The sequence below is a fragment of the Corapipo altera genome, unplaced genomic scaffold (genome assembly GCF_003945725.1).
Source record: "Corapipo altera isolate COAL_440 unplaced genomic scaffold, ASM394572v1 24b, whole genome shotgun sequence".
Taxonomy (NCBI): domain Eukaryota; kingdom Metazoa; phylum Chordata; class Aves; order Passeriformes; family Pipridae; genus Corapipo; species Corapipo altera.
Window position 1 is genome coordinate 6075538 of NW_020884888.1, and position 24625 is coordinate 6100162.

Consider the following 24625-nt stretch of genomic DNA (forward strand, 5'->3'; position numbering starts at 1 on the left):
ATATTTTGATGTATTTTTAAACATGATCTTGGAGGCGTACAGAGTTAAAAGGAAGGTGACATTTTATTAGTAGCCGTAGGTAACTCTAGTTCTGGTTACTTATGTTATTATTTATTTACCAATATATATATGATCTGCTGCTTTTAACTTTATTGACTAATAATAATAATAATATTCACTGGAGACTGGGTCATTCCTGTCTAGTGATGGGAAATCAGAAAGGTCACAAGGTAAAAGAAAACTCCATTTTCTTAGGAACTTTAATGCATTTCTCCTGAGGGAATTCAAGTTGCTTTAGAAAGGTTTAGATATATATTGGTGGGCCTTTTACACCTGAGCCAACTAAAAGCACATCCATATGTGCAGAATCCAGTGTAATAAAAGCACAGTAAAAAGGATAGTTTCTGTATGCTTTTTTTGTAAAGCCTGGCCTGCATTTTATTGCCAACACCACAATAACTGCATACACCCACTCAAAGAAAGATCAGGGCTGTTTCTTAACAGGAGGTACAACAGGCAAGAAAAGGTCACAGTGCTAGGAGACTTCTTTTCAGACAATGAACAGGATTAGAAGTGAACAGATCCCAGCGAGCAGAATACCCTAAAACGAAACCCAGCAATGAGAAGGCAAAGTCCAAAGACCAAATTGTGTGTCAGAAAACTCCTCCTCACAAGTCTAGGGTCAAGAAGTAACTACCAACAAAACTGGCTATAAATATAGATGTAATCCACCACAAGTGGTGTTCATACAACTGCTCTGTCAAACAACAAAGTATGCAAATAAGACCCTCTAAAAATTAAGGCTAAGGCTACCTTTCTCAGAAAAAGGCTAGTAACAGAAAATATGGAAATATCAAGAGAGGTCACTTAAGCAGCCATAATTCTGCCTTTTATTTTTCGTTGAAACTGGAAACCAAAAGAGCAGGAAGGACATTTCTGAGAAATCAAAAAGCATCCTCCAAGTACATTAAAGTACATTCACACAACTGCACAGAGAATGTTTCACCCACTAGCTAGGAAGTACCACTGAGGAACATCACTCAGCAGCTGGCACTCAGTACCTGGTCATGGATGTGATCCTACGCAACCGCAACATGGAGAGTAACAGGTGAGCTACCCTTACACACCATCATGACAGTCTTAACAGCTACAGAAAGAAGGAATTTGCATTTCCAGTGTTTAAGCTAATGCATTCTGCTCCACGGCCAGGAACAGGAACAGGTATCCCTAAAGTTACAATGTCAGAGTTGAAAATCAGGGTCTTCTAAAGACATGCTTTTTAAGACAGGGGTGAAATTACTCACAAACACTAATTACTCACACTTACCTGCCAATAAGAGGTTGAATAGCATGATGTCACATACTAAGTTACGACAGAATATGCCAACAGATTAATTGGTACTGAAGCTCCTAGAGATATACTGACAATTGTAGTTCCTGTAAGCAAACAGGAACCCAACTGCTACACTGGTTGTAAGTGTGGGAAGGACTCACACCCAGCACCTGACGGTCACAGGAAACAACCCTAAGTGCATATGCATTTCTGTCAGGATTGGAGGCTGTTTAGGGAGCTGCTCTAGTTAGTCAACAGGACAATACAGCCTCAGGAGGCTCCACCACCACAGTTCATGTTGGAATCTTTTGTCAGAAATTTATCACCCCTGCACAAACAAGAGAGGCTTCCAAAACTTAAGTATTTCAAATTAAAGTATTGTAAAACACAGGGTCAGATTCTGAGAATCTTACTTATCTGACATTACAAACACTGAAGGACATTAAATTTTGTTGCAAACAAGTTTCGATAGGTCTTATAATTTTTATTCAGCTTCCTCTGTCCCTCCACAGTAAGCATCATGGGATGCTCACAGTAAATTAACAGTGACAGTCTCTTCGTTACCTGCCAGGCATCTGTACTTGTACAGTGTGAATGCTGATAGGGGAAGGAGAAAGCAGGAAACAAAGTCTATCTCTCTCTCTCTCTCTCTCAGCGTCTGCCCAGAGCCCTTGCTCTTCATGGAGAAATCTAACGGTTTAACTTTTGATGTTCCCTGCTACTTGAACAAAATCCGTTGATTTAAACATCCCTGAATTAAAAGGAGTTGCAACTCCAAACCTGATTCTCATCACTGAGAATAGAAACTATAAAATTGTCCATCAGAACAACAGTAGATTTCATATCTTCCTATTAGCAGGAGCAAAACATTTTATTTTTATTTACTCTCACAGGTATAACATACATTTAAAAAAAGAAAGTCTTTTTAATCACTTTGATCATGTGTAAGCAAATCTCCACCAGATCCATGCAGCTCAGGGACTTTCAGTATTTAATCCAGTACTATATAGTAATTATTGAGGTTATACAATAATTATTGAATGGATTTACAGCATTTACAAAGGTTGCATCAGCTCCCAATGTTTCACAGCCTTTTCATTTAAAATCTCTGCTGTTGTTCTATGGCATGTTTAATGTTACAATACAGCCAGCAAATTTTCCATTAGCTCTTCTGGCCAGATGCTGGCACACAGCCAGAATCATGCTAATGAGGTACGCACGCAGTTTCGTTAATTGAATGAAATCACAGAAAAGTAATTTTACGGTCTTGAAATCTCAGATTCTGTCTTTCTAGTCGTTTAGGTTCAAACGCTGAATAGGTGCTTTACTGCCCACTGATGAGAAAATACAAGCCCATCAGGGGTAAAGGTAATAGAGCATCATAAATACAGGACTAGATGGGGGGGACATTGCACCAAGCATTTCATTACCATGTCAATACATCCAAAAATATTCTTTCTTTTTGAGAGACGTAGGTTTCCGTAGCATGCTCTGCATCTGGGATGGTATTCTGCTTCCCTAGTTGCCACTGAGACAACCACACTGTTCATATTTCATTTCATGAAATCCTAAGGTCAGCAAGAATATCTGTATTTGCTTACCAGCAAATTTGTATTATATTTGTATTATATACAAATACATATCTATTTGTATATAAAAGATAATAGGAGTCTTCTCCTCGAGCTCCACATGCTCTGTGTGCAGCTGCCCAGACTCTTGCTGCTGTGCCTGGGACTGCTGTTCTGACACAGCCACCCTCATTTCCTAAAACTTGGCTGAACATTCATAAAGTCCTGCTGTAAGCATCACAGTAAAGTGCTTTTGTTGGTTTGTTGTTTGTTTTTTGTTGTTTTTTTTTTTAATTTCAGTGAAATTATTCTTTGTTTCTTATTACAGACCTGTCCCTTAACTACTCTGTAAGTATGGTCAAAAGTTTTTCAGGAAATATACTGTGAATTTAACAGAAATAAAACAGTACAAAACAAGGCAGAAAACTGCAGTGTTTTACCAAGTATTTTCATTGCTTTTTTTAAAAAGTATTTGAAAATATTTATCTTAAAATATTTGTAAGGTCAAAAAGAAACAAAGCCGAAAATCACACAGTCAAGTTTTTCTCTGGACCATTTTGTAGAAGTTTTCAGGTGTCACTGCAATAAATACTAAGAAATATTGTACCGTCCTCCTCACACACTTATATCAAGCTATAGGTTGTCTCAGCAATTAGATTATGCCAAGAACAATACGTACATGGACTCTTTTTACTCACTTTATAAGCCTGCTGCTTATTTATTCCATACTGTTACAGTCAAATCCTGCCATCGATGTCCACATCCTTTATTGGAGGAAAGTCTGCTGAGGTCACTGGGTTGAATCTTGACAGTATTAATTGCTGCTCAACGACTCCCAGCAGCATCTAGATATTGCACCAAGCACAGACCTCTGGGGGGGGGGGGGGGGGAGAAAAAGAAAGTTCATCAAACTCTAAACGACCATTACAGCTTTGGAGAAAACAAAGTCTGATTCGAGTAGGAGCTCGGTCTGTAGAGAACCAGAATTAAAAAAAGCCAAACCAAGACAAAAAAATAAACCTACTAGCTCTACTGGAAGAAAAGATCAACTGACATTGGTTTGCAATTTTTTTTGAAAGGATAGATCTTTTATTTTAAATGACAATGACTTTCTATACTAATTGTTTTCCGTGTCTCTGTGCTGAAGGCTTTCCGGGCTCAGAAGGCAAGTCAAGATGCTGAACAGTATGTGTGTACACAAGATGACAGCCTTTGGCAGGGGACACAAAGGCTTCAGAATACGGGTAAGCACAGCAAAGGGCCACCCGTGTGCATAGAGGACGATGGGGCTGTCTGCTGGAAATCTGGCATAGTAGTCAAATGGGAATTTGTTAGCCTGAACTTGATTTCTGTGCCTGTCCGGCAAATTTTAACATGCAACTGCGCTTGCTGACTATCTTTGTGGTTCTATAACCACTTTACAGATGCTTGGACGTATTACCATCTCCTTCTTCCCTTCCCCTAGCCGATGGACACTACACCCTTAAGGGTAAACACATACATCCTTAAGACTAGGTAGATGTCTGTTACAAAGACTTTCTGCTTGATTTTAATCCAAAAGAGCTGGCGTTTTTTAATTAAAACCTCCTTCACTCAGGTCTTTTTTTGTCTTGTGAAGCATCTATCAATCAGGAGGAGTCACTGCAGGATGCACCCGGGGGCAGCAGGCTATTTCATCCCCTCCCCCAAGCCCAGACACTGACTTTTTCCTCTTCCTCCCCCCAACTTCATTAACTAAATGCACTGAATAAACCTTAACATCCCAGCTAAATCCTATTGGCCCTGGATTTGCTGCTTAATGCTAAAACCCAAGCGACCCATTTTTCTCCTGTTGATACTTCTATTGCTGATGGCAGCCAGCAGAGAAAAATACCCAATCTTAAACTATTTTAATGTAAGGAACAAAAGTCAGAGCATTCATCACTCGCTCTTTCTGCTGCTGCTCACAAACTTTACGTAAGCTTTACTTGGTGTGTCAAAGCTTCCCTTGCTTTTGTGCTTCATAGGCAGCACAGGGAGTCTGTTGCTTAGCAAGTGAACACAACAAAGTGCATCTGTTATTAAAAGTGCAACTAGGTCTCTTTTAAAGAAAAACGATCTGGTAAAGTCTATGAAACTACATTTCTGTGCATTGTACAATCTCCAATCATGACACTTATAAACATCAGAAAATGCAGACCCCACTAACTGAAAATCTTTGGGAAAGACTAATGATGAGAGTAAACAGCTTCAATGCTACAGATTCATTTCGAGGTACTAACCTTACATTGTGTTTCAAACAGTAAGTATGTCTTCCCAATTTCACATACGCCACAGAAAAGGCTAAAGATTATTCACTCTTCCCCTGCCTCCTGGCTGCCAGACCTCCGGCTGCACCTAATCTCCCCTCAGCTCAGTTGCCCAATGCTTCCTCCTTGGTCCGTGAGGACAAGCAGGAACCTCCACGGTCACTTCCCAGATCCTGATTCTTTCTTCCCAAAGTACCCAAACTGGGTTATCTGTCCAGCTGCAAAGTCTCCCTGTGGTAGCATTAAAAGCTTTGGCTCCTGGCTGCTCCTGGGGCCACCAGCCTGCCTTTTCTCCTTGCTCCATCAGATCTCTGACCTCTCTTCTTCCCCCAAAACATCATGCCATGACCACCATGTGTCTGGCCAGAGCATCTGACGCTCCAAAATCCTTCCCTACCACAAACACCTCTTTTACACTTCTGCCACACACACCTGTGACTGCAGTCACATTCCCCCATTAGCTTTGCAAGCTGCTTCACAACTTTCCACCACAGTGATACACCCCTGCCCTACTGCAAGGGTCCCTTTGCATTTGTCCTTGCCCAGCATTCTTGGACCAAGACTCCCAGCTGTCTGAGCAGGAGAGCCAACTCAAGCTGTGCTTTCCCATGTCCTGTCCTTCTTCCCTCAGCACAGAGCACCATGAGGGCTGCAAACCCTCACCCTTGGTCCAGGAAAGCCTCTTGCCCTGTGATGGCTCTGTGGCAAGCGGCTTCACATCCAGAAAACTGAGTGCTTCCCCTCACGGCTCGCAAAAGTCGCTCACCGTATTTTCAGTAATCTGTCAGAGAAGGCTATTCCAGCTTGCTCCTGGGTATCCAACCAACACAGCAGTCTTTGGATTTGACTTATATTTTTAATACCGCATTTCACTTCACATTATTATCAGACCTCAATGCCCTACAATACCAAGGCTGGCTCCTAAGCAGAAGGGCTGCATCCTAAAATGTCCACCACACGGACACCCAGTCCTTTGCCCAGCAAATTCCTGCAGCGTTCAGAGGCTGCAAAGGCTGAAAAGGAACAGGAGCCTGGGCATCTGTTAGAAATGTGGCAATCCTGAATAAAAATTGTATTTACAAAGAACCTAAAAGCAAATGTAATCTAGCACTGAAGATATGCGGCACAGGTTATGATTATTAGTACACTGTCTGTTATGAGAACGCTTTCAAATAAAAGCGCTTTCTTACTGACTGTGCACTTGCGGTAATGTATTTCTTACCAATACCACTAATGGAGTGTTCATCATGTTCCTAGTTTCTCTGAAGTAACGTATATTGAGCTACGTAAGAATAAAATTAATATATCCATGGTGCTACACGTTATCATACTGCACACACTCTACAAATGTGTTTAAATAGGGTCTTTGAAGGAAGTAATGGCAACTGACTTCAATATTACGGAAATATTCCAACCAGCACAAATTGGAAAGTAAGAATGATATGGAACATAACCAGTAAAACAAATATTTATATTCTTGAGGACTTGTTTTTGCAGCAAGGACACAGATGAGAGAGAAAGAAGGGGGGCAAGGTCTTTTGTAAGAAACCAGCTATTTCAGATTGTAAGGAAAGTGGAAATATTTCTGTTCACCTGATTATAGATTAAGACAGTACAGAGCAATAACCACCCGATCGATCAAGTTTTTCCTTTTCTTGAATACAATGAGTCCCATACTAGACAGATGACAATTTCTTGAGAGGTTTATGAGGAAGCAAGCCTCAGTTTTTCATTTTATTTTATCTTCACAAAGTCTTGACGGATTTTAGTATAGCCAATTCCTGGACTCTGCTTTCAACCATTCTCAGTGACAGTTCGTGAACTTTGCACCAGGAATCTTTGCAGGGATAAGCAATGGACAAATGGATTACCAGCTGCTTGACTCCATTTTTCACTATTGTTCTACATCTAGAACCATACAGAAAAGAAACAAACACGACCTACAGCTAGACTGGATAGTATGCACCCTTCTAACAGATTTTTTTAACATTTGAAGATAGACACACAACAGAATTTCCAGTTATGACGGCATTTTGCTGCCTATAATGTACACATGAGTTGCTAAAATGTGTTTAGATAATGTGTGATAACTGGTTATTTATTTTTCCATTAGCACTAATAGGGTTATCAGGAACACAAGTTCAAGTTGTACACTAAAAAAATAACCATATCCACTAACAGGACAGCCTAGCAGATGCATAAAAGACATTAAAACATAGTTTTAGGTGCATAGTAACAAAATTTCTTGCATCTTTAAAAACAGCAATATTAATAGCCATAATAATGAGGTATGATGTCCAGACTCCTCTTATCACTACTGTTAACTCAGAGCTATCATATATTTTCTAACTTTTCTTTAAGAAACACTTTTAAAGTTCACTTTTCCCCCACTACACAACTCACAAAGCGACGACACAGTTGTTTACTCAGGCTGTTTACACAGCAACTTAAAACAACAAAAAAAAAGCCTCCAGAAACTTTAACAGCTAAATGAAAGGTGATAACTTCCAATGAAAATGCCAAAATACGGGACAATATTCCATCTTGGCTGGTTTTGACAGTGATGCTGTTTTACACCATGTCAGAAACTTATTAGCCTCTGCCTTCCTAATCCCCACCGCAACCCCTGCGGTCGGTCTCCCTTGGCCTTTCCCCACTTCACGTTAAACTTGCAGGAAACCATCAGCCGGGGGACACACGGACACACACCGAGCAGGCTCCGGATGATATTATCGCCTTTGAGCGCTGGAGCTGCGGCTCAGGCGGGGTTACTCACCCGAGGGAAGCCCACACTTCCCGACTGACAGTCCCTGATGGATCTCTCTCCGCGCGGCTCAGTCGCGCGGCCGATGAGCCGGCCCCATCCCCGCACGGAGCACTTCGACGGCAACTTGTTGGTTCCGATCTTTCACAACGACTTTCCCCGACTTTGCCCGCCGCAGCCCGCCCCGGGCCGGCACAGCGGCCACACGCAGCCCTTCCTCAGGCACCCCCGAGGCGGGGCGGCAGCTCGGCTCCCGCAGCCTCACAACAAAGAAGCCCCAGCGCCCACCCCCGCGGGCAGCACCCGCCGCCCTCCCGCGCCCGGGGCCGCACACCCACCTGCGGAGCGGGACCCGCGCCGCCGGAGCCCCGGAGCCCGCACGCCGCTCCCGCCTGCCGAGGGTGCGCCGCTCCCGCCGTGCCGCCCTGCGCGGGGCTGCACCCGCCGGCTCCCTCCCTGCCGCCCTGCGCGGACAGATGGCCGGCAGCCCTCCGCTCTGACACAGTGAAGCAAAGCCTGGCTTTTTTTTTTTTTTTCTTTTCCCTCTTTCCCCCCCCCCCCCCCTTTTTCTTTTTCCCCCCCCCCCCCCCCCCCTTTCTTCTTCCCGTTTTTCCTCTCTTCCTCCCCTGGCTTAGCCCCTGGCAGAGCAGCCCGAGCGTGCTCACAACACCCCCTCCGCCAGTCACTTCAATTAGTGCCACATGAGAGGAGCTTCTGCCCAAAATCTGCTTAAGAAAGGGCCAGAGGGCAGGACAATCGCCTTTGCTCAACAATGACCAGAAGCTGTTATAAATACACAAACAAAAGCACTGGCAAGGCCAGGAATGTCATATCCTAATGTGATAAAAATTGTAAAGATTCGATGTATACCAAAAGTAGAAAAGAAGAAAAATATTTTTTTTCAAAGAGACAAAGATTAAAAGTACCTCCCTACCCTCTCGCCCCAACACGTAACCTTGTAATATGTTATCAAAATTGTGTATTTCTGGGTGCCAAGCTATTGTGTTTTCAAAGTCCTGAGCAGCTCACTCACTATCCCTTTGTGACAGCTGCTCGCTAATATTTATAGGTGCCCGAGTCTGTGCACCTTATATAACCAAGTAGACTGACCAGGGCTGGGCAGAGGTTGCTTCTGACCCCACAGATATGGTGCATCGCACAAATAGAACAAGCAATGACTTATCTAAAATAAAACAAGAAGTTTCCAATAGACCAATAAGTAAATCAATACATTGAATACAGTACAGACTGAGGTGCATTTGTTTCAAGACTGAGGGATTTAATCTAATTTGATTTAGACACATTTTACACTAACATATGCCATGTTGTGAGTGAGCAGAAACTCCAGCCTGAGGTTTCTAACTGCAGTGAGTTAGAGTTGAAAACTAACAAAACAAAAACAGAACCATCAAACAACCAACCCCTAACAACAAACAACAATCAAACAAAGCAAATAAAAACACCCTTGATCAAGCAGAGTGCCTCCACCAGCAGTGCCCAGACCCTGAGCTTCTGCACCACTTCACAACCCTTCAGTTTGCACCGTGCTAGTTGCTGGATGCCACTGGCTCCAGCATGGGGAGAGCAGAGTGGGAGAAGGAAGTGGTTTCGGGCCCATAAGGCTGCTTGTAAACTCTGAAGTGCCTTTGAGATAGTAATTTCCAGTCTGTTGATGGCAGGAGGACAACAACTAGGTTCATCTGAGGGGAAGCCAATAGTCACTGTCACCTAATTCCCTCCCCAGACATTCAAGAATGTAATCGTTGCAAAGGGAGGGCACTAGGATGTCCCTCCTAGTCTCGTGCCTCAATGTTTATGTACAAATCTGTCCAAAAGTAGTTAATCCTATTGACTAACCTCATGCTCTTTTAGAACTGAGATAAAAGCTGTCTGAAATTAACCCTGTATTCCCACTGTTTGGTTTCCACCAACTCAACAATAAACTTCTACTACAAATAAATGTTACTTTTTCCATTTCATTCCCATGCCCTCCTCTCATCATGCTTGTTTGCCCTGGTGCAGCGAATGCTACTTTCTCAAACTAAACCCATTCACATACAGACTTATCCTCAAAGCACCCTTATCCTCAAAGGATGTCCACAGAGGGGTTTTGCGGCTTTATTAATTACCTGAATTTAAACATGCGCTCAACATAACAAAGAGTGTACTTTTAGAAGATAATTTGAAAAAACACATTTAAAAGAGAGAATATTTAAGTAAAGCTCATGCAAAACTAAACCAAAAATCGCATGCACAGGCTTGCAAAAAGAAAACTGCCTGCAAGATTTCTAGACTTCCTAGATTTAGCAGGGACAGAAATATTCTTTATTTCAACAAAGAGCTTTGAGTAACCCTGACTGCACAGATGCAAAACAGTAACACCAACATGAATAACACAGACTGAGTATTGTCAGTGCAAAGCTGCCAGGTCATGGGTTGACAAAGCCCTCCCTGATGACAGTGTGGGGTGGTAGAGGGAGAGGGAAGCAGATCCTCATTCTGGCACAGGCATGGTGCAGGTCCATGTAGCCCAGCAGAGCAGTCAGAGGTATGGCAGCACGTCCAGCTGAATTTTCAAGGTATTGCATGCAATATGACTAATAAACCCTGCCAGTTCCACCAACTGATCTTTACACAGGGTCCTGCTTTTACTGCAAGCAGGGCCAAGCTGGATGTCCACAGCAGCAGTACAGACATGTTTTGCTTTGCAAAGGAGTGGACAGAACCCTCGCTGGAGGCATAAAAAACCTGACATAATCCTCAACAATAAAGCCCCCTCCAGGTAAGCAGTAAAAAGATTTTTAGAATAATGAGCTTACCTGGGAAAAACATGAGCTATGACTTAAATAGCTGCATAGTTGTAACTGAATAACAAGACAGCAAAATAAGTCACGAATGGAGTGAAATGCAAGACTATGTGTATAGTATAAAAATCTAGCCAGCAAGGCAGATGAATAAATTGATGGAACTGAGCCACTGATGCCAGAAGTGTCAGAAAAATGTCCTTGTCTCTGAATTTTGGGTGAGTTTTATATGTTTCATTTCCTGGATCAGCTATCATTGCGGAATTCAGAGAGGGGAAAAAAAAGGGTTATAAAAATAAAAAATATTTTCTTATTTGCCAAAAGGCCCAGTCTGAGTTAATCTGTCTTGATCTGCTTGTCATTGTGTTGCATGCTGCTTTCCTACACCAGCTTTTCCAACCTATGGAGAGAAATAGTGGAGGATTCTTGCAACGTCGCTTAAGGATGTAACATGAAGAAAACTGCATGTACGGAAATATGCCTCACAGAGAGACATTCAGAGGGCTGTCTTTGCAAGCTTGAAAGTATTCCAAATGCCATTTGCTTTACAGGTCAAAATGCTGTGTTTGATGATAAATCTGAGAGACAGGTGACAGAAATCTCCATGAGCAATGTCCCAAAAATAAAATGTATAAAGAAAATATACTGTTTAGTTTGTAAATAATTTAGTGTGTATTTGCAGCTTTAAACTGTTTGTAAAATATTCCAGCAGATCAGGCTAAGACTACTCATTTTATAGAAAATTATGTATTACCTGGAAGTGCTTTAAGTTAACCCATTATGTAAATGGAAACCTGGATCACATTCATAGGGTCCTTGAATTTGACATAATTTCCTGGAGAACCAAGCCTGTATTTGAAAAGCTATTCTCAAGCACTGGTTGAAGTTTTTCCTTAAATACTGTTTTATTTGGTAAGTGAAAACTGACAACACCACCAAATCATCTAGTATTAGTGTTCTTTTCTTTTACATGTCCCTGCCGTTGGACAAAAAATAATAATGGCTTATGCTATTCCTTTGCCTGAATAAAATGTTGCAGTTCCAGAGATAAAGACGTATTGAGCTGAGCAATTAAATAGCTAAATAAATGAATCAGCAGAGCAGAAGTGACAGATTTAATTATTGCTTAGAGCTAGGAAGGGGAACTAATTATGGGGTTCATGAACCACATGCCATTCTTTTCCTTAAGCATGTGGTTCAATTCTTCTGGATCAAGCTATGCAAATACAGTAGCATCACGCACCACATTAAAAAAAAAAAAAAAGAGGGAGAAAAAAAAATCAAAAAGCTATCCAAGATTTGGAAATAAAGTCTAATCTTTGAAGAAAGAATAGCCCATGTTCAAGTGACTCCAAATCAAGAGTTACAGGAACTAGCTTTTGAATAGATAAACACTAAAAATTTAGTTCTCAAAAAAAATGTAAGCACAATGAAATTTGTTAGATGTGAATAAACCAAAGATTGCAACGGGAAGCTGTACTAAGTGAGGCATAAAGCATAAAGCTCTATCAAGTGATTAGGAGCCCCGTTCATCAGCAAGTATCTGTAGCTGGAAAGCCTGAGAAAGCTATTGGTCGTTGCTCTCTCCTTGCTTTGGTCAGTCCACCACAGCAAGCAATACATCTGAAAAAGATGCTTTTGTGGCCACCAAGTACAAAAACACTAGCGGTGGAAAAACCCTGCTCCTCTTTTTTTGCTTTCTGTCCCATTTTTCTATATTGCATTTACAATACCATCCTAATTTTATTCTTGTTTGATAAGACTGTCAATGCCAATTATTTGAGCTTCAGATAAAACTCATGAGCCTCATAGTATAATCCCATAAACATAGAATTCTTTCCCTCATTAGTGGGAGGAAGAAAAGGGATAAAACCCCACATATATGGCATTTGAATCACATAATTCAATTAAATGCATAATTTTGGTGAGTTTACGGCTATCTTATATGGATGAAGACAAAGTATCATTTCAAGAAAAAAAAACCAAAAACACTAGGCTATTTTTTAAAATGAATTAATGAAGGTAAGAGAAGTCTTTCATTCATAGCCAGTTGTTTTCTAAAGTTAAAATCTCAATGTGATGTCTCTTTCAGCATAATTTAAAAAATCAACACATTTGCCTCTTTTCCTAAAAATGCTGTGAAGAGATAAATACCTCTGCACAGCTGACCTCATACACCATTCTGAAAAAAAAATAGACCTTTTACTCCACTGATTTTGGAAATTTTAAAAAAGCAGAAAAAGCATAACATGATGCAAACAATAAAACATCTTATGGCTGGGAAATATCTAAATCCACCCCAGCTATAGTTGTGTTCTCCTTCCACATCACCAGTAATTTTGTCAGAATGATAATATTTGAATCCAAACCCAGAGATGTAGGCTGATCCCTTGGAAGGCTCACTGGACAATCACAAATGCCATCATCGTCGAAGATTACAACATCAGCTCTGCTTGACTGAAATTCTGTTCTCTGAAGGCAGCCAAAACCAAGGTCTATTGCCTCAATAAAGACCAAAATGAACTCTATCTTGAAAATCAGTGTCTGGGTTTCTGTATCAAGGGAGACTGTATCTACAAGGAACCAGGAGCACTGTACATCCAAGATAAGATAAAACCAGGATTTTTTTTTTTTTAATGGAATTATGGTATAGCTCTATGAAAGTGACATCCTTTGCCTGGAATTCTAGTGCAGTTATATCAGAAGAAAATGCACTTTGTACCTAGACACACAGCAAAACAGAGAAGAGCTGATCTTCAAAAAAGACACTGTATCTGAAACATTAGGTACAAGTTGCATTAACACTCTTACCATATGAATTTGACGACATCTGATATCTATGTCATTAAAGTGTGATGTCTACAGGATGTCACTAAGGTACCAGTGATCACAAACCTTGCGGAACACATGCACAACTGATATCTCATAATAGAGACATTACGATTGTATAAATTATCTGTGGAGCATGATGAGATGAAAAGGATCCTATGAGCAGGGGCAGCTAGTCAGCAGACTGCCGGAGGACAAAGGGAGAATATACTCTTGGTGCACAACACTTCTGACCTCAGGAGGCAAAATTGTCAGGATTTTGCTAACAATCATGGCCAGGCTCACATGGAAATAACCATTTAAGTATCTGTAGTGTCCCTCTTAAGCCAGTACATGATCAGTATTTGCATGTGCATCCAAAAGCACAGCCCCAAAGGAATACAAGGCATTTAGGAATGCAAGCCATGCAGAAGTGAGCTCACCACTTGGGAAGAAGTCTGACTACAAATCCACCATCTTCTGCTCTCACTGCAGAGCAGTGCAAAAGAAATCCCTCATGGGATACTTGAAAGAGGAGTCATGGTTAAGTATAGGCTGGAAGTGAATTTGTCATTGTTTTATTTATACCCTTTTGCTCCCAATATTGCACTTGGGTGTCTTCCCTTAAGTCTTGCTTAACATAATTTTGCAGTATTTCACCACGCAGCTATTCTGGTGCACTGGAGAGACAAGATGAAACACAGCGAAACCAGTAGGTTATGAGCAGAAATCAAAGAAGGGTGCACAGGTTGTCTTGAGACATGAATGCCTCCTCCAGCAGGGTCATAGAAGCCTAGGGATGTCAAGTCTTTCCTTCCTGTTTCCAAAGGGTCACTGGCTTGGGATGACTTTACTAGGCAGGCATGAACTAGTTCTTCTCCTGCATAAAGCAGCTGGCAAAGCAACACTCCACAGTTCTGGGTGAGCCTTGGGTTTTCAGGCTCTGACTCTGTGTTTGGTTGTTACGGGGAAGGCAGTAGGTAATTTTTCACTAGCATGGGGAGTGTGCCAGTTTATCAAAACTGCCCTTGGGAAGTTTGCTTGTGACAGTTTACAAAACTGTGACTAAGTTTACCAGTGGGTGTAAAAGGAGTTGCTAGTTGTCTGACACAAAGAAGAGAATACTGTGGGTTTTGTATAAAGTCTAAATAACATTTATACACTACTAATCACAGAGCTAAAAATAATTTAAAATCACCCAGCATTTTCTTCTTCTCAAAGAAGCGATTTTTTTTTTGAGTGCTCTCTTGCATTTTCCCAATATTTTATCAAAGACTGGAAGCAACCATCCAGTCTTCACTGAGGAGTAATATAAAACCCAGTCAAGCTCCTTGACAATAATGACAACTGAAATAACAGGAGCCACTGTCCAACCCAAAAGCTGAAGTAAGCATCCAGCCACAATGCCCAAAGGGTTTTCACTGACAAGGGCAAGGATGTTTGCATACAAACGTCAGAGCTTGCTTACTCTTGGAAAAATGACTTGCGTCTGTGAAAAACACCAGAATTATGCCAGAAATAGGAAGAGCAAGGAAGCCTGTGAACTTGCTAGAGTGCAGCCCTAGACCAAGCCTGAGCAAAACTCACAGGAAATTCCTCTTTCTCCTAGTGCAGTGGTATACCAAAGACGAAGCACCCATAAGGGGTATGAAATAAGGAGTGAGAAATCTGGTCCTCATGAGCTTCACAATACAGCTCTTGATGACCTAATACAGATGACAAAAAGGAGGGGTATAATATGTGATATGTTCATTGTGACACATATGAACAATTGTAAAAAATAATTAATTAATTAATTAAACAGAAAGCTGTCTTGATTTGTAAAACCAGAGAAGCAATTACTTTCAAAAGTTCTGCCACTTTGAAAAACATAGCACAAGCACAGAATGGATCAAGAGAACAATTCACAAATCTAAAGGAATAGTTGTGTTCCGTCTCTTAAAGTCTGAGGTTTGCCAGTCTGAAGGAACAAAGCTCCTGGGCACAAAAATCAGTCAGACAGTTGTGGTACAGACTTTGGAAGTTCCACTTCCAGGCTCTGAATTTGGCTACTGGTAATGTCTGGAAATTCCAGTGGTAGAAGCTGTAGAAATTACTAAACAAAAATCTCCAAAACACAAGCAAGTTGGAAAGTCAAAACTGAACCACCTTTGTGGTTCAAATCTCAAATGCACGCAGTGATGGCAGACCATCCATCCATCCATTCTGAATACAAAGTGTTTTTAACATTAAACTATTCATTTCACAAAGAACCTGAGGTATAAAAAGGAGAAACTGACAAAGCCAAGAGTGGAGAATAAAACACTGATAATGTCATCTGCATTTTGGAATGGGTAGCATGGTACATACGACATTGAGACCAAGGACACTCCCTGAATTTCTAAATATAAGTAATGCCATGATTATTCCTCATTTAAGACTGTAAACATTTTGCATGCCTTTTATTCTAGAACCAGCACAAGACTATTCAACAGCTCAGACACAACTGACAGTCAGTCCTCCTAAAATAACAGATGGGACAGGGCCACCCCTGCCTGCCACAGAAAAGCAGGGAATTGTAATAGAGAGATCTAGAGGATCCATGCTGCTAATCTGGCTGCCTCCAGGGACTGATGCTAGTGAGCTATCACAGCTGCTGGCACTGGGCATTCTACCAATAGTTTCCACTCCTGCTTTAGGGACAGCAGCAGTTTCAGACAACCTGTTTTTCCCTGTCCTAATAAGGACAAAATTAGGGGGTGCAGATGTTAGGGGATGTGCACTTTGTCTTTCCAGGAGCCTGCTACCTTAGACAATTTCTGCTTTGCCTGTGCTCACAGCCAGCCCAGTTTGCTGCTGGAAGCTGAAGACTCAATTTAACTTGGCTTCTTCTGCATTCTCAGAAGATTCAGCAAAAGCTACATTCACTGGTGCCATAATGCTTCTGAGAGTCGGAGGCCTTAACCTTGAGCATACGAAATCCACTTTGTGTCAGTCTTAATTCTGTCTCAAGGGTCATCAGTAAAAAATCATTCTCAAAAAACAAATAGTTCATCTCTAATGATTATGCTGTCCATATTGTGCTCTTCAAGTTCCTTATGAAAGGGTTTGGTTGCAGTGAAATTCTTAATGTAAAAGGCTACCCTGAGATATTTCAATATGCTGATGCAACGTAAGAGTTATCACCGTGTTAGGGAGGAACTTGACAAGTTTGAACAGGAAACTACTGAAGAGCTGTAGAGTAAATTATAGATTTAAAATCAGGAACAGCTTTGAAATATATATTGGCAGTTGTTCGTTTTACAGGACCATCAGAATATGAGTTGCATCAATATTGGCAGATAACACTCAAATTTCAGTAAATATTAGTGTTTCAAGCTGGAATTGTTAAAGCCTATTAGCTACAACTTTTCTAACAGATTATACTATTGTTGGCCACTAGTGTAGCAACAACAGGAAAAAAAATCGAGAACAATAATTTTGTTCAACATAAAATCATACCGTAATGACATTTTATATCCAACTCCCTATCGCACTTCATTCCATTTTATTTTTTACCGTATAAAACTTTACGGAGGGAGAAATGCTTCAGTGATGCTCACCAAATTCAGACCCCCTTCTCCACCTGCAGATTTTCACTGTGCCCTCTTGAGATTCACTTTTTCTTTCAGTGCCTTAGCTCCAAGAACATAAAATAATAACCTTATCCTACCTCACAGAGCTGCTACTAGTAGAGCCCATTTAGATTCTGGAGCATTACAGCATTGTGGGAGAAAAATGGTTTATCTATGTGCCATTTTATGTGTACATTTTCCACTGAGCTTTTTTTTCCAAAAAAGTTAAATTCATATCTTGAACATTTGTTTTTTCATTTTCTTTTTTTAATTTCTGTCACCTTGTTTTGCTTTGTACTGTGTTGTGTCTCCTGGTATAGTCTTCTTCCTGCTTCAGTCACTTCTCTGTGTCATATAACTCTGATGAGGTTCCTCTCAGTACTTCTTTTCTCCACTGTTGCATTCTTCTTATTCCTCCTATATTGACAGGCTCTCTAGATTGACAATAGGTAAGTATTGCCAAAACTTAGTCACATCTTTGTATCTTCTTTCTTATTACTCTGAGCCTTTCCTTTGTCTGTGAACCATCCTGAAGCTGTCTGTGAACCATCCTGCTTCACCTCCTGAAGGAATTTTCTCCCTTTACAGAGGTGAAGGAGAGCCTTACACCAGCAAGTATTCTTTGACATTAAGAAGAGTGACTGATCAGAGGGCTTTTATTCAGAATACATGTAGACCTTTAGTGACGTGTAAAACACCTCAGAGGTAATGAAAGCTTCAGGGTATCTGCCTGAAATAAGCATTTCTTCAGTGCTCAGTGCAAAATGTTGCTAATCTTGCTTCGAGTTTGCTACAGCTCAAACCCCAGGAGGCTTTACGGGTTAAATTTTACATCTTGGACCCAACTGGGAAAAAAAATGAAAGCTGTTGCTTGCACAAAACGTGGTTTATGGGGTGATCACAGCCCAGGTGCTGATGGTTTCCATCTGCTTATTCCCTTGTCCTCTGCAGTGGATTCTCAAGAAGTGCAAATCAGAACCAACCAGTGCTGTAATTTACCTTGATTTTAATCTTTTGCCCTCAGAAAAGTAAATTAAAAGTCTCATTGTTAAGCCTAGTTAAAAAAGGATACTGCAACTGCAACTTGGCCTTTCAAGAAAGAATTCAGAATGCAGTAGAACTGCTGGAGTAAGAATAGATACATTATTTATATGTATAGTGGCACTAATTTTTGTATTTACTTCTTTTTCAGGGGTGTTAAGTGCATTTTAAAAGTTTGATAATTGTTCAATTCCAAGAGGTAAGATATCTTCTCCTTGCAAATCTGGAGAAATGTTGAAGTTGGCAATACATTGCCAGAAAGCCTTACCTTGTTACGACTCTAAACAGACCCAACAGTTTTGTGCAGAGCAGCAAGCTCAGGGAGAAATCAGCAGCTCTCCTGGAGTGGCTCATGAGCAAAAGCTTGCGGGACTCAATCCTACAAAGGCGCTGACATGATCTGGTAACATACTTTGCTGCTTCAGTGTTCAGTGCTTGGCCACTGCCAGGATATACCCAGGAATCACATCTGTATACACCTGAGTCTTTATAGGAGATGGAGCCTGCTATTTGGAATCTGCTGATGAAATCTGGGCAGCTGCTCAAGGATGAAATTTGCCTCTAGCCTGGGGGATCTGCTCACTATTCAAATCCCATCAAAGCATGTGGAAGCTTTGCTGTCAGTCTTCCTCACTTTTGAGGCAGGACATGCACACACACATGTATATATATATACACCTCTGCCTATATCTGGGTATAATTTTTAGAAAACACACTATTTCATAATTTCAGAATATTTCTAGGACTATCTCAACTGAACTGTACAGCAAGATGCACTGAAATCTTCAGTATTTCAGAGGTGATTATTTTGTCTGTGTAAGTTTTCCCAACCCATTCTTTCTTTGTTCTACTCCTTCTCTCTTATCCATGTAGGGATGTTCACACCATGGATACTCTTCCTTTCTCTATTCATTTTTGCAAATGTTTTCTCTATGTTTTTTTCCCCCTATGATTTGAATTTTATGAGCATTCCCTTCATGTTTTGAGTACCTTTTCTGAAGAGGCACTAAAGAGAGAGAAAGCAATTCAGAAAAAAAAAAAAAATTATAACTTTAATTTCATAGAATCATAGAATAGCCTGACTTGGAAGCAACCTTAATAATCACATAGTTCCAACCCCCCTGCTTTGGGCAGGGTCATCTTTCACTAGACCAGGTTGCTCCATTCGACCTGTCCTTAAACACTTCCAGTAATGGGGCATCCACAACTGCTCTGGGCAACCTATTCCACTGCCTCACCACCCTGACAGTAGAGAATTTTTTCCTAATATTTAATCTAAATGTACCCTCTTTCAGTTAATGTCAAGTCATTTTTGGGGAAAAGGCAAGGAATGTGGAAAGAGAAACTCCCGAGAGTTCTATTTTTTTCTACACCATTTCAGTACACAGCACAGTAATGGTGATTATTAGAAGTTGTTCTGAAAGTTGTTCCCCAACTAGAAAAATAAAAAAGAATATCAACTCTAGCAAGTTAAATTTAATAAATCCAGCCAAAAAAAGATTTTGAAGAGCAATTTTCCAAAGGCATAAAACCAATATAAAATGATTTTAAGCACATCAGAAACAGGAATTCTGCTAGAAGGTCTTTAGGGCTGATAAGTAACTGGAGTATGAAAGGGGAACCCAAACAGGATCAGACTCTACCTCAGCAAAGTTAAAAGAATTCTTTACAGAGCTGTTCACTATGGAACAGACTTTGGAGGTTTCCAGGCCAAAACCTTTCTTTACAGGGCACAAGCCCCTTAAAACTGGTTAGACAATAGGAAATACATAGCAGAAAATTAACTGGTCACTCTTCACAGTGCAGAGAGATTTCTAGTAGATCAGCGTAGGGAAATGCACTGTTCAACATAGCCATCGGAAATTTGGATAAGGCTGAATAGTGAGATGACAGAGAATCACACTAGATTATTTAGGGTAGTTAAAGCAAAAGGTGACTGAAAAATTGCAGAATAATCTCAGTGTGTGATAAAACCGTGGAGGAAAAGTAATGCTGATAAATGTTGAAACTGGAATAAAAAAAACAAGGAGTCCTAACTATACATGCTCAGTGATGAGCTTTAAGTGAGCTGTTACAACCCTGAATTATGGATACAGCAACTGGAGAAACCGTGTACTATTCTATGAAACCATCAGCATAAAGCAAAAGGATTATTATGAATTATTAGGAAAATGAAATGGGAGAGAGATTTTATGATCACAAAGAAAATGAACCTTATCTTCTAAGCCCCAAGGACTTACCTGAAGTAGAAAACATATAGACAAGGATGCATAGATAGTAAGATAATTAATGGTGAGGGACAGTATTTGTGTGAGAATCAGTAAACAGGTTGGGATAACTCAGTTTGGAAAACAGATAGTTCAGAAAAACATGCCCAAATTGTGTCACATGCCATCATGTCTCACACTGAGAAAGGTACAACAGTACAGACTATTCACCCCTATACAAGAAGGAAAGAGCACCAAATGAAATGTTAGCGTATTGGATTAAAGCCTATAAAAGGAAATACACTTTTTTACTGACTGAATAATTAAGTTAAAGAGTAAAGCATTAGGAGATATTGCAGATGTTAAAAGCCTGAATAGGCTCAAAAAGCAATGAAACAAATTCATGGGGCATCCCTCTCCCCCTCCCCAATGTTTGTTAGAAACAAAGGTATAATTTCTAGCCAAGAACCTAAACTTCAGACCAGGAAAGGCTGAGACAAGTACTGGGAAATGCATCCCCCTAAAGCTGCCATCTTACGCTCTTGAAATATATATAATCATATATGCTTAGAAAAATACACCACGTCTACTGGTTATACCCAGCAGAGCCATTTTCCTGCTTTTGCCCTCAGGAGAGCTGTACTCTGAGCAGAAGACCCATACAGTTCATCAAGGAGGCACAGGGTTGCCCAACCAACCACTAACAACATGTGTCAGGACAGCAAAAGTGGGGCAGAAGGCTTCTCATCTCATGCTGAGTGCTCTACACTATCTGTACCCAAGCCTAAGTCCACTCTGAGCCTGGATATTAGTAAATCACCAAAATTGACCTAATTTTACACTGCGCTTGTTTACTAGGTCTACAGAACTCCTCACCTGTGTGGTGAGGAGTGAAAATTAGTGAAAATATGCTTCACTAATTTTTTTTGTTCATTTAATAAAAACCCACAATCTATTCCAGCCTACTGGTATACATGACCATTCCTACAATATTTCCTAGCAGCAATGAGATACATTTGGTAATAATAATGATCTGCATTTTCACTGTTCTTTTTCTTCAAAATACAGAGTGTCCCAGGAATATTGTTAAAATAGTTAAAGCAGCCATTTAGGTAAGCAAAATGAAATTCTTTTGCAATTATCAGGTTGGAAGATGTCTTTGGAGGTCATCTGGGCCCACTCAAACAAGATCAGCTTTGAGGTTACATCTGAGTTCAGGGTTTGCTCAGGGGCTTGCACAAACAACTTTTTCCTATCTCCAGGAATACAGGTGCCACAGACCCTGTGAGTACCTGTGCTAGTATTTGACACACACACTCCCCCTAAGGCAGGAAAGATTTTTCTGATACTTAGACAAAATTTCCTGTGTTGCTACTTGTGACTGCTGCCTCTTGTCGTATTTCAGTGCCCTGCCTAGAAGAGTCTGACTTCCTCTTATCTGTACATTGCCAATAGGTAGTTTAAAACAATTTAAATTTAAAACAATTAGATTACCCCCCTTATTCTCACCTTTCATTTCTGTCAGCTTCTCCATGTATATCCTGTGCTCCAGGTACCTGGTGCTCCAGTATGTCAATGTCCATCTTGTACAAGGCAATCCAAAACAAGATACAGTCCTCCAGGTAGGGTCTCACTAGTGCCAAGCAGAGGACAGGCAAGAATAACTTTTCTCAGCCTGCTGGCTACACACTTGCTAGTGCAGCCCAGGATGGTGTTGACCTTCAGGATGCACTACTGACTCACGTTGGAGTTTTCGTTGTCTGCTGGGACACCCTGGATGTTTTATGCAATACTGCTCTGGAACCAGTTGGTGCCCAGCCTGGCCTGCTGCATGGTCAGGAATTTGCATTTGCCTGTGGTCAACTTTGGAAAGTTTCTTCCAGAATAATTCTCCAGTTTGTTAAGAGTGCTTGGAATGGCAGCTCTGCACTCTGGTATATTAATTGCTCCCCTAATCAGGTATCATCTGTGAACTTGCTGAGGGTGTATTTTGTTTCCAGTGAAGGTATGAATGAATGGCAGCACTGGTGTTGACTCCTGATAGATATTACTAGAAACCAGTCATCAGTTGCAGTTCATACAGTTGATCACAACTCTTGGATGATATGGCCAGGGGTGCATTCACCTTGTAGTCCATTTCTCAAGTACATGTCTCACCAATTTGGCTGCAGGCATACCTTGTAACAGGCCTTGCAGAAGCCAAGGTAATTAACCAGTGCTCTTCCTTCATCCACCATACCAGCCATCTCCTCACAGCAAGCACTCAGACTGTTCAGCCACAATTTGCTGTTTGTGAATCCATGCTATTCCCAATTGCCTTCTTGTCCTCCAAGTGACTGGACATGGTTTTCAGAAGGGTTTTCTCCAAAATCCTTGTGGAAACTGGAGGCAGCTTTATCAGCAAATAGTTTCCCAGGTCTACCTTCCTGCTCACATGCATGTAACACTTGCCTGTTCCCAGCCTTCAGGAATCTCCTGATTCCTAGGGGCCTTTTGAAGAAGACACAAAGCAGTCCTTGCAGTGATGTTAGTCAGATCTCTGCACATCCTTGCATACATCCTCTCTTGTCCCATGGACTTGTGTACGCGCAGTTTGCTTATTTGGTCACTAACTCAATTTTCCCAAATTCTGCTTGGGAGATGTGAGGACAGAACTTGCCGGGAAAGACCAAAGAGAAGAAGATGCTGAATTGCTCAGCCTCTTCTGTGTGCTTCATTACCAAATTTGCTGCCTTTTTTCACAGCCTCACATCTTCCTTAGACCTCCTTTTGATTCTACTTCCAGAAGTTCTTACTGCAGTTCCCATTCCTCACCAATTTGAAATCTAGCTGAGCTCTGACTTTCCTAATTCCTTGCCTACATGACCACAACAATTCTGGACTGCTCCTGAGTAGCCCTCCTTCGCCTTCTCTGCCTTTTTGCACAGGAGACCAGGTTGGAGCTCCCTTCCTGTCTGTTGTGCCTGTGTGACTGTCTAGGCTGTGGGCTGTGCTAAGCCCAGGTCTGGGAAGGTTGTCCTCAGAGACTAGCATCTTCTCCAGGTCCCTTTCCCCTCCCCTTCCCCTTCAGGGCAGTCTCTCATGGGAACCTGCTGAACAGTTCCCAGAACGAGCTATTGAACCCTCTATTTTCTTTTGCTGTTATCATTCTGAAAACTTTCCAATTTTGCTCAAAGTACTTGTTCATCTCAGACAAAAGATTCTCAAAAAATCAAGTTTACTTAAAATCTAAAAAAAAAAAAAATTAAATGAAACTTTTTCTTTATCAAAGTTAGATACAGATGAACGTTTACAAGGAACCATAGTCACTAAATTTTGTTCATTCACTAAGCTGAAATGAAAAGTAATGGAATAGCGATGCTTAATACTTATTGACTATAAATAATTTAGATTATTTGTAATTTTAAATACTAATTTGTAAATAATGATCCATGACTAAGTCTGACAATATGGCTGGAAAATAAAATTAAGAGAGATTACAAAGAACCCCTCCCAGCTCCGCATCTCACAAATTTTCTTGCTACCTGTGAACATCTGTTTCACTTTTCAGCAACCTTGTCTTGCCTCTGTTGCAACTCACAGCAGTGTCTAATTTAAACATTCTGTAATCATGTGTTTTAGTCCTAAATCATGAGGCTGTGAGATGTGCAATTACTGCTTCTTTCAATTTATTCACAAAAGACAAGCAAGAGAGAGAATACTGTTTTTTTTTACTCCCACCTGTTATGCTAAGAGAAGCTGAATGAGTTTTTGACAGGTAAAAATAAAAACAATGAACCTGAAAGGTAAAACACTATCAAAATTAAATTCATATACATTTGTGAGAGTTAAGGCATGTTCCAGAAACTGACAGCATTTTACTTTTTCTCCGACATGTATAGTATGCTCAAAAAGCTTCTATTAAAATGCCATGTAATTAACCTAGGATACAAGGGATAAAATGCTGAAAAGAACAACTGAGATAATTTGTCATCAGGATTTTCATTAAAACCCTCAGTATTACAGGAATTAATTTCAGCAGTGCTTTCCCCTGATTACTGCCTGTCGGATTGTATACAGGCATCCAACAGGATATTTGAATGGGGAGCGTTTGCTCCCATTCCACATCAGCATTGCGAAGGTAAGTGGTTTATCTACATTGACTGTGATTCATCATCTGTATTTTAATACTGCAAAACCTGAAGACTTTGCTTGGATTTTAACGTCCCCTAGCATTGCT

At 40.8% G+C, this 24625-nt stretch overlaps 1 protein-coding gene across 19 annotated transcripts in view; it reads right to left on the reverse strand.

The window, feature by feature from the left end:
* Positions 1–24625, reverse strand: part of LOC113947352 (poly(rC)-binding protein 3-like) — a 462347-nt gene that overhangs the window by 134551 nt on the left and 303171 nt on the right. Inside the window, exon 1 of one of the 19 annotated variants that reach the window (XM_027643811.1) lies at positions 8292–8356. The exons of 17 other annotated variants lie outside the window; for them this stretch is intronic. The gene's annotated coding sequence lies outside the window, so the exon portion shown is untranslated. Of the gene's footprint in view, positions 1–7965; positions 8183–8291; positions 8357–24625 lie in introns of those variants that run through there. One more of the 19 variants, XM_027643810.1, reaches the window with a different exon arrangement.